Source organism: Rhododendron vialii, chromosome 10a, assembly GCF_030253575.1.
Source record: "Rhododendron vialii isolate Sample 1 chromosome 10a, ASM3025357v1".
In the NCBI taxonomy this organism is placed as follows: Eukaryota; Viridiplantae; Streptophyta; class Magnoliopsida; order Ericales; family Ericaceae; genus Rhododendron; species Rhododendron vialii.
The window spans coordinates 15,263,642-15,274,248 of NC_080566.1; the positions used below are offsets into that span (position 1 = coordinate 15,263,642).

General features: G+C 38.1%; 1 long non-coding RNA gene across 1 annotated transcript; it reads left to right on the forward strand.

Annotated features, from left to right (window-relative positions):
- Positions 1-6,057: 6,057 nt before the first annotated feature.
- On the forward strand, positions 6,058-9,463 carry LOC131304385 (uncharacterized). The gene is made up of 2 exons (XR_009192391.1): positions 6,058-6,310; positions 9,063-9,463. It is a non-coding gene; the product is annotated as an uncharacterized LOC131304385 (long non-coding RNA).
- The last annotated feature ends 1,144 nt before the right edge of the window (positions 9,464-10,607 follow it).

Below are 10,607 nucleotides of genomic sequence, written 5' to 3' on the forward strand. Positions count from 1 at the left end.
TGCGAACTTTTGGGATAGCATAAGCATGATAAAGTAATATAGAGTTTGATGATCTTGTTATTTTAATTATTCTAGTTTAGTTTCAAGATTATGATCAATGATGCATGTTTAATATTCTTATGTGGAAAGTCCAACCGCAGAGTCCTTGCATGAAAACGAGACACAAAAATCGAGAAAATTAGAAACATGACGCGTAGGGGGTTAATAACAAAAAGACGTATTTTAAAGAAAATGTTTTGAAACCATAATGTGGCAGGACTTGGTAGCCCATTGTGTGAGTGTGTGTTGCCAATGGGACCGGACTTGGTAGTCTCATTGGAGGTGTGACTTGGTTATCCACGGAGAAGAGCCAATGTGATTTTGTGCCAATGGGAGCCCGGAACAGCGGAACCATTGTGAGAATACTCGGGAGCCCGGGACAGTGGAACCAAGGTTGGGTGTGTAAATGATTTTTGAAAATGTTGATTTGAAAAATGAATGTTTTTGCGACCGCAATGTGGCCGGACTTGGTAGCCGATTTTGTGTATGTAAATGATTTTGAAAATATTGATTTGGAAAATGAATGTTTTTGCGACCGCTATGTGGCCGGACTTGGTAGCCCATTGTGTATATATAAATAATTTTGAAAATATTGATTTGAAAAATAAATATTTTTGCGACCGCAGTGTGGCCGGACTTGGTAGCCAATTGTGTGTGTGTGTGTGTGTGTTGCCAATGGGACAAGACTTGGTAGTCTCATTGGAGGTATGACTTGGTTATCTGCGAAGAGGAGCCAGTGTGATTGTGTGCCAATGGGAGCCCAAAACAGCGGAACCATTGTGAGGATACTCGGGAGCCGGGACAGCAGAACCGAGGTTGGGTGTGTAAAAAAATGATTTTTGAAATGTTGATTTGAAAATGAAAAGTAAAAATGATGACACGGTCTACGAAAATATTGCGTAGGAGAAACTCATATTACACGGATACCAACGCTAGTTGACTAGTGAATGTGCATGTGTTATTGTTAACTGCTTATCCAAAAGTTGTTGAATATGCATGTGCTATTTAGAAATCGCTGAAATTACATAAGCTAATATACTACTTCTATGCCCTGTTGTTTATAATTATGGGTTAACGGGTATGGGATTATTCTTCTGAGCTTTTATAGCTCACGGTGTTACTGTTGTAACCCTGACATATTATACTGGAGGCGACACTGGTATAATGTGTCAGATTTTGTAGAAGAGCAGTGTGAGCTCTACACTTTGGAGGCTTTTGGAGCCGAGAAGCTGGCTAGGATGAAGGAGCCGATGGAGTAGTAGATAGGAACCCTAGTTTTCCTCCCTTTGTTGAATAAATGTACTCTTGTGAGAATTATACTGTAATAATGAGTTAGACTCCATTAAGGTTTTCAATAAAAATGTTATTTAACATTCCCAAAATTAGAGGTGTTACAATTAGGCTTCCCTCTTTACCCAGTCATGAGACTGACCCATAATCATTCGACATACGATTAGTGCTTACTTTATTTAATTCTAAACACATAATATGTTTTTATCCTTTAAGCAGTTAATGGTGAGCCAAGACAGTAATTTAAAGCATGCATCAAAATAATCAAAGCACGACATGTTGTCCCAAAGAATGGATCCCACGACCGATGAATAGATGTCACGTCCAAGGGATCCTTCTAGCTTAATGTATCGACCGAGGTCGTGGAAACGATACCCCAACCGATGTTCTTCCTCACACCAGAATACAGACAGTTAATCAGAAAATCAAAACTCTATGATAAAAACGTAGGAACAGAAAATAACTCAAACCATAGGCCCCTGGACCTCACCACCTTGATCCCTCAGTGCACAATTGCTTCGGATTGAGGGTGATTGATCGACCTTCTTCTCGAAACCCTAGGGTTAAGGTTTGTACTTCAGGGTTTAATTGCTCGGATTGTGGCTACCTTTGGGATGTTAGGGCTTTTGTAGAAAGAGTATAGGAGAGTACTTCTGTAGGGTTTCGTGGCAGATGAGGGTGAATTGTGTTCTAAATTTTGGAACCCTAAGGCCCCTTTATATAGGCATGGGGTGACTCACTCCATCCAATCACAATGCAGGGTTCAAATTGGAAGTATAGGGCAACTCTAACACTGCACGGTAATCTCTTTTCGTAGCCCGAAAGATTCAAAAAATGGCTTCTAGGGTTTTGAGCATCGGATCAAACAATTGACAGAACATTCCAGAATCTGGAAAAAGGACGATCTGGCGGCCGAGGAATCAATCTCTCGGGGAGATTTTCAAACAACATGTTTCACGGGTGAAAGAATGACGTGGAGGCCGTGAGATCAATCTTACGGCCGACAGATTTATTTTCCTGGGATGCTGTATTTCTATCTAAAAGGCTATTTGGCTCTGAATTGGGTCCTCTAAAAGTACTTACCAAAAGTCCATGGTTTACGAGAAGTCAATAATCAATTACTGTATCAATTCATCATCGGGATGGTCCTCAAAGTGGGACTTGAAATAATCATTAGGCCAAATTGGGGTGTCCACAACTGGGCAGGGCAGTACACTTCTGCATGTGCTACAGATTTGGAAGTATTAGATGAAGAGATAAAAATCTGTCTACATGTGAGAATGTTTCTCTAAGCTTGAAGGGCTGTAGCAAACTTTCCTTGTTTATCTATCAGAATTTCGAAGAGCCATGATGGTCCAATTTGCACAAAGAATGGACAAGACCATGCTCTATCCGAAGGAAGCCCAGAAAAGAAGCAAAGGTAATGTATAAGAGTTTATACTTCAGAGGTAACAGCTTGAACATAGTTATCCCCATGGATATTGGGAGCTTTGATTACACCTGCAGGTGTTGTGCGTAATTTGAAGGGTCCAAGCTCTACAAAGTAGGCACGAAGCCATACTTGAACAAATCATTGGGGACCTCCCTGTGAAGTGTTCAAACCCTTTTGGTAAAAGTCAGAGCCCACTTTATAAACATGACCCAAGAAATAGGAGGCAAAATCGAACACTTCTCCTTTAGATAATGCCAGGGCCAGTGGGATAAACTCACTCATTACTCTTTTACCAGAATGGCAAAGGATATATTTGCAGAGAGTATAAAGAATATATGCAAAGGATTCGGTATCAGATATGTCCCCTACCAATTTCCTTTCTCTGGTATAAAAATGTGAGAAGGCACCGTTTGTTGAGTTCAGACAAGTGAAGCCTTCACGAATGGGATAATATTAGTTGGATCAAATGGAGGACCATAAGGGATAAGTCCCAGCATTTGAGTAACATCTAAGACTGTGGGGGCCATCATTCCACAATTAAATCTGAAAAAATTGAAAGAAGGATCCCAAAAGGCTAGGGCAGCCTAAATCAAAGAAGGATTTTGGAGTATTCCCTTCGAAGAAGAATGATGATATTCTTCAAACTAATTTTTCCAAGATCATCTGATCTATGTGCAAGCATTCTGGTGGTCCATATTTTTCAATCTTTGTCCAGAGTTGGCCAACAAGGGAAGGATTTTTTCGAGTAGTTTCGCCAATCCATATTTGAGAAAGTGCGAATATCAGATCCCCCTAACCTAGGGTAATATAGAGACGAAGAAGCAGGAATTTCCCCTATAAACGAAGGCCCCAAAATGAAAGTACCTTTGCTTTAGGGTTTGGAATGAAGGTGCAATTATCAATGAAAAGCTCTTTGGAAGGATGCTAGGTTTCTCCTGTTGTTAATCTTCTCAATGTAAGAGAAGGAGTCAGGTGCTCTCTGACCTGCTTGCTAGAAGAAGCCATCGATTCGACAGAGGGATTTGGGGGGAAAATGTGAGAGAAGTAGGTCTTTCAGAGAAAGTTTGAATATGTAGAGACCTAGGTGTGATTTTGAATCATTTCCACTTTTATACTTGTTCATTTGGTCCATTTTTGGTATTGGGCTATTATTTAGCCCAGAACATATATTACTGGCCCAATAAAACATATCCTTTAAATTGGAAGGAATTTATTTCTATTCAAGTGTTATAAGTTTAAACATAGACTTAGAGATAATTCGAAAGCCAAACAAGAGTAATTAAATAAAGGGAAATTTCATTGGTTGAACTCACAATATTTACAGGGAATTGAAATTGCCTCTTTATGAGAAAAACAAAGGAAAGTACTAACTTTCTACTAACAAAAAATAACAAATCAAGATAGTTTAGACCTTCGAAGGGCCTGGGTGTTGGGAAGTAGCCTTCTTGTTCTTGAAATAATGAGGGAAAGACCAAGTAACAAGGCTGTGGAACTTGGTCCATGCAAATTGGAAAAATTGCATCTTTATTTTTCTTGTAGCTTCCTCAGCATCCAACTTCAACTTCTTTTCCACAAAAAGCCTAAAGCTGAGCACCATAGTACTAGCCATTCTTTGGAGTTGAGCTTCTTTCCTTGGATACTTCTTCTACATCCTCTTGAAGCGCCTTTGAAGTCGCTTGTCAGCATGGCAAGGCACCACCACATCAAAGGACTTAAATTTGAAGCTCTCAATCTGGTTGTGCAGCTTTTCAATCCTCTCCTTGGTAAGATCAAAATCTTGGAGGTCTTGATTGAACGTATAAGCGCCACATCCTGATCACTGGGAGAAAATTCAAAAAGCAATGGATTTGATAATAAACAATAGGAGGAGTGCTGTAGAGAATAAGTGTTTCACAAGCCCGTTTAAAATTGGTAAATGGAACTTGTTCTTCCAAGATAGAAATATCCAGGAAAGAAATGGCAGCAAGGAGCTATAAGGCTTTGCTTTTGTCAGAAGGAAAGATAGAAAAGTCGTAGTGTAGTTGGAAGTTAGGGGGATTGTTGGCAAGGCTAGCCACTTCCCCAAACTAGTTAGGTTCCTCTGAGAGAGAAGGGAGGTTAATTGTTTGACTCTTCGAAGTCAGTAATAATGTGAAGTTTGACTTCTTTGAGCCACAGGGCTCTCTGATTTTTCGCTTGAAGCCTAAAATCACAATAAGGGGCTGAACCAAGATAGTTTTCCCCTTGTTTGAGGAGGGGGAAAATTTGAGGGAGGAGTATAAGGACTTTAGCATGCCCATATGCATAGTGTCTCCATTGGACAGAGGTAGGAATCGGCTCACAAATAGGGTTCGAAAGTGATGAAACCTATTAGGAGTATGATCAGGTTGGTCAAATTTGACCAAAATGACATAAGCATTGGTGTCAACAGGGGTTTCTTTCCAGCTTCCCCTACCAGACTCATTAACAGAATCAACTTTGGGAAGCTCAAGAGATGTGCATGAAAATAAACCTTTTTCCATGCCCCATGCATCCTTATTTGTAGGAAGACATGGACAGTTGCCATTAACACTTATTTAATTTCTTTAAATAAGATGTTAATGTGGGTGGTGTGTTTACATCCTAAAATATACCACCCAACAAGAAAATTACACGTGGCACTAAACAGTGCATGATCCAATCAAAACACGTTGTAATTAAGCCTAAGATAAAGAGAATTGAAGGGTTTAATTATGATGTTATTTTAGTACTATACGTTATCATTTAGATTGAAAACGACCACGTTTGATCATCAAATGATAGGTATTAAGACGATAATTAAGCGTAACTGTTGATTAACTCTTAAAACCATCAAACAGTATCATTAGAGGCCTGTTTCATAAGGGAAATCAGTTATGCTAACGGTGAATCATTTGGGTAAATTATTTCAAAGCACTAATTCATGTTGCACAAAAGCAAGAGCCCATTATCCGGAAGTTAGCCACGATTTACATCAACAAACGTGAAAGGAGAAGAGTTTTTTGAGAAGACCAAGTCAAGCAGCAGTTTGAAAGCCTTTGTAACCATTTTTGGAGGGAATTGAAGGCAGTTTGAACCAAATTTGAATGAAGACTTGGGCACTAAAAGAGAACGTGGAGATTACAAGTTGAACACAGACCATCGTCGGCAATTGAAGAGAGAAACCCCCGACAAAAATTCATCATCGGACATTTCATACAAAATGGTTGCTCAGAGATCTAGAGTAGTTTATGACTTAGAATAATTGTAGAGACCCGTATTTATTTTAATAATTTTAATGCGAAATTATACTATGAAGGTGGGGGTGTGTGTGTAGAGAAGAAAAATCCTCTTTTTTTTTCTTTCTCTCTCTCTCTACTCTCCCGGCCGACTCTCTCTCACCTCGCCTCCAAAGTTCTCTCTTTGATTTCATCTCCATAGAAAGAGATTTTGAAAAAATCCCAAGTATTAAAGTTGTTCTATGCGACGAAAGCTTCCTATCCATCCAAGAAAATTCATGATCGGAGCACTTCGAAGTTTCCTCCATGTTCGGGCTTGCTTCTAACCTTCGAGGTAGGGATCTCCTACCTTCTTTACATGTTTAAGTGTTGGTTAGATGTACAAGAATCAAGTTTGATCATCTATTTGAGTCTTGGATAAACCTATTGTATGCTGAAAATTTCGTAGGTTCTGGTAATCTGCCTTTTGGGAGCTCTTCTGATAGGAATCAATTTTTAGTGTCTTCATAACTGTTAAAGTATGTTTCAATACGAAGATTTCGGTACCAAGATCATGCAAAACCGATAATCACACAATTAGTTATGAATTTTTGAATACTGGCTGTTTGCTGGATGTGCGAATCTGTGCGTGGCTGTCTTCTTTTAACTTTCTGGGCATGACGAACATTTTGGGTGGCTTTGGGTCTTTTACAGGAGGTGCATATTTAAGTTAAGAAGAGATTGGCGTTGGAATCAATAAATTTGGTTAAGTATACAATTTTTGGTGAATTTCTAAAGCTGGGTTGGTTGAAAGGTGCGAAATGGTTGCGAAACTATTTTTCTTTTGATTGTTGGGTTAATCTCCTCTCGTTTCTGAACCTGGGATTTTTACTGAGTGTAGGGCTTGTCGTGGTGCAACTTTTGGCTTTGGTTTCACTATTTTTGGGTTTAAGATGAGAGAGTTATGATTTTTCAATCAATTTTACTTATTCCGCGTAGAATCTGACAGCACCGGCGACTTTGGTAAAATGGCCATAACTTCTAGCTCGGGACTCGAAATGATGCACCGTTTGTTTTGTTAGAAACTAGACATATAAACCTTTCCAACGATACATCCCATGCATCATGGGTATGTCCGAGCGATAACAGATTTGCATCCAAAACTGACCCAAATTCTGCTTTGCACCTGTTTCACTGCTACGCTGAGCTATAATCGCAAGGCCATAGTAAGGTTATCCGAACTCCGTTTTTGATGTATGACCTATGGATCGAAGAAAAAGAAGTATACTTTTCAATGGTTTAAGTGTCGTCCTTGAATTAGCGTTGTTTAATTGGATATAGTCTAATGTAAAGGATTAACTTTGCCAATTTGACATGTGGGGATACAATAGATTGATTTAGATGATTAGGTGATGGATTAAAGAGAACTTGTGGTGTATAAGAGATATGCATTGTTGGTGTATTGACATTGATGTTGTTTGATACTTAGAGAAAAATAAACAGTTCTTCTTCTTTATGTGCTGTATCCATGGGGTTGGTTTAGTGTGCGTGTTTTGGTATGTGGGTTCAATTTAAGAGATTTGAAAAGTTGATTTTGTTAAAAGGACATGTTTTAGTAAATGAATCGGTAAAGAGAAAGTGGTCGTTCGAGAACCTAAGGTATATCCAAGTCTTTAAAAAATAGAAACGTGATAACAGAAAATGATATTGGTAATGGTAAGCCCAGAATCTAAGTAATAGGTGTGTGAGAGTATGTGTGTGCGTGAGCTTCTTGATGTCTGGCATGATTAAAGTGTCGTGTGTATTGATGTGTGGATATGCTAGCGAATGCCTTGGTGTTAATGTTATTTAATTGATGAAGATATGTGGTGGATTTACTACATGAAAGAGTTGGACTTGGGGTGTTCTTATTGTTATAATCGTGAAGATGGTATTATTTATGCATAGTTATTCTTTGAGTTGGTTTGATCGATGTGTTTTGTAGTACATTGAGACTGGGAAAAAGCGCTTGATGTTCATGTTATCTGATTGATGAGATAAATTGATTGTAGTCCAAGGGTTGTACTGGGGAAGTACTGCAACGCAAGGGGGTGATAACGCAGAAACCCAACTATTGGGTTGTATTTACTGCAACGCAAGGGGTGGTAATGCAGACGGCAACACAAGGGGTGGAAATGCCGAAACTTAACCATTGGGTGATGTTTACTGTAACGCAAGGGGTGGAAATACAGAAGGTTGTGAGTATTGGTATGTTGACTTAGAATGTGAAATTTTGGCAGAACGAAGTACTCATGTGAGAAACTATGAACTTTTAACCTGAGTTGGTGTACTAGATGGTTTGAAGTGTCGATGATTGCTTTCTTCCTTCTTGTAGACTTCCTAATTTTATTGGCTTGATAAATTGGGATTGGTGTGGTAATTTATTTGGTATGGAAACGTGTTAAGTTTGATGCCGTAGATGTGATCGTATCTATTGCGATAGAGTTACATTGGTATTGTAGTTTAAACTTATAATGGTAAACTCGAGATTTGACTGAACGGTATGCATGTGCGTATAGGTGGATAATTTACACTTGTTGATGACGAGAGGAAAATGAAAAGACAGAATAAAAAGTGACACGAGGAAGGACACTATAAAACTTAAGTTTGAAAAGATTAAATTAGGTGGATGTGTGAGTTCTTTGATGACACATTGAGGTTAATGTCTTTGTGCACATTGTATTTCACTTCTTTGTGTGTAGTGTGTCAACTTAGATGTAAGTGTGACCAGTGAAGTGGCGTAAGAAAGACAAATTGGTTGGTTAAAGAATCCGGGGTTGTCTCTCAGTCACTGGAATGAAAACGTAGGAGTATGTTTTGAGTTTGGGAATGAACCTGAGTTTATTTAAGATAGAAGTGGGTGCATGTGTAGTTGAGAGTGTCAGTATTTGAGAATTGGAGTTAAATATTCTTTTCTACATGAGTATGGTTTTTTTTTTGTGTTCCACCTTTTGACAAAACAAATATGCTTATGGAAAATGTTTTTCCTTGATGTCTGTCTTCACTTCTGCATATAATTTAGGTATGGATATCTCTACGAGCTAGTGTAGCTCACCCTATCCTTTCAGGTACTCGCCATGACACTTAGCTTGGATTGCATGGAGTGCACATTGAGACGTCTCTTGAGAGCTTCATTGGGATCATTAAGGAGTTGTTTTTCATCTAGTCTAATTCACGCTGTGTACTTTACCCGCAATTGAATGTTGTACCTTTGTTTGAACATATGTAAAGCTATGTATAAACTCCTCTCCTTGATTATTGTGAAGCCCTTTTAATGGAAGACGTTTGGGAGACTTTATGTAAAAAAAAAATTATTAGAGAGAAGAGCTTTGATTCTTTGTTTTGATTGGCATGAAAAGCTATGTATTATTATTTTAGTTGAAAATCGAGGGCGTGACAATAATTTAGTAATAGCTTAATATTTCGTAAGTTTGAAGACTTATTTGAATGCAAGCCTACTTTTGATTAAATTCAAGTTATCTTATATCTTTCTATTTTTTTCTTGCCAAATAGTAGTCGCATATAGGCTTGCTTTTGATTCAATTCAAGTGTGCCTATATTTCTGTCTTATTCTTGTCTAAATCTTAATTAAAAGTAATCATATATAAACTGGCTTTTGATTGAATTCAAGCTTGTTTATATTCAATTATCTTTTTTGATTAAAGAGCGTCAATCTATTATTGATTGATACCTTTAGGAAAATCCTCTTAGTTGAGGTAATCGAACGGATAATCACAATTGCCTGATTAAATTAGCTATTTTTGAGTTAATCTGAAAAGGATAAATTCTATTCTTTTATGGCATGCCCGCATACAATTATTTACCAAAGGTTAAGCTAATTTAGCCCAAATAGGCGCGTGACTCAGCGTTCTTAGTCAAGTTCTTTTTGGGCTGGTTCATGAGTTAAAACATATATTTTGGTCAAGCAAAATATTTTTGTTCAAATGCCTCGTGGGCCCCTTTTTAAAAAAATGGGGAATTGACCCATTAGGTCATTAGTGAAATGTCGGCAGTTTACTCCTTTAAATAGGGAAAGTTTTGGTGCGGCTAACTAGTCTACTGGTCGGCTGTTTTCCTTTATAAAATACAAAGGGTTTGGTGGAAGGATATTTATTGAATTATTGGAGTCATCATATAGTATCTCGACAAGGCAGTAGCGGAAACCAATTTCTATCTTTCCACTGTGGATCTCCGGAGGTAATTGAAAGGCTCGTGGATTCGAGACAGCGGCGGTCAAGCATTCAGAGAGTTCTTGTAACATCGTGTTTAGTAGTGCTTGATTTATTCTTGTGGTTTTTATCCTTTCAGAGATTTTCTACATATATCTTGTGTTGTGGTTTGCTAGTTGGTTTGCATATCTCGTACACACACATCCATGATTTAACTTGTTTGATTTGGGATTAGATATATTCTTAGAACTAATTAATCCATAGTCGCAAAATTTAATCTGTACTCAAACAAGGTTTTTTAGAAACAAAAACAGCGAATCATGTATTAAAAATCTAAAGAAAGGGAAGCACCTTTCTTGGAGACGTCATTGTTAAGGTGATATCTTCTTCTTCTTCTGTTTTTCCGTAAACAGGAGAACTAGCATAGAAATTAAAATGAAATAG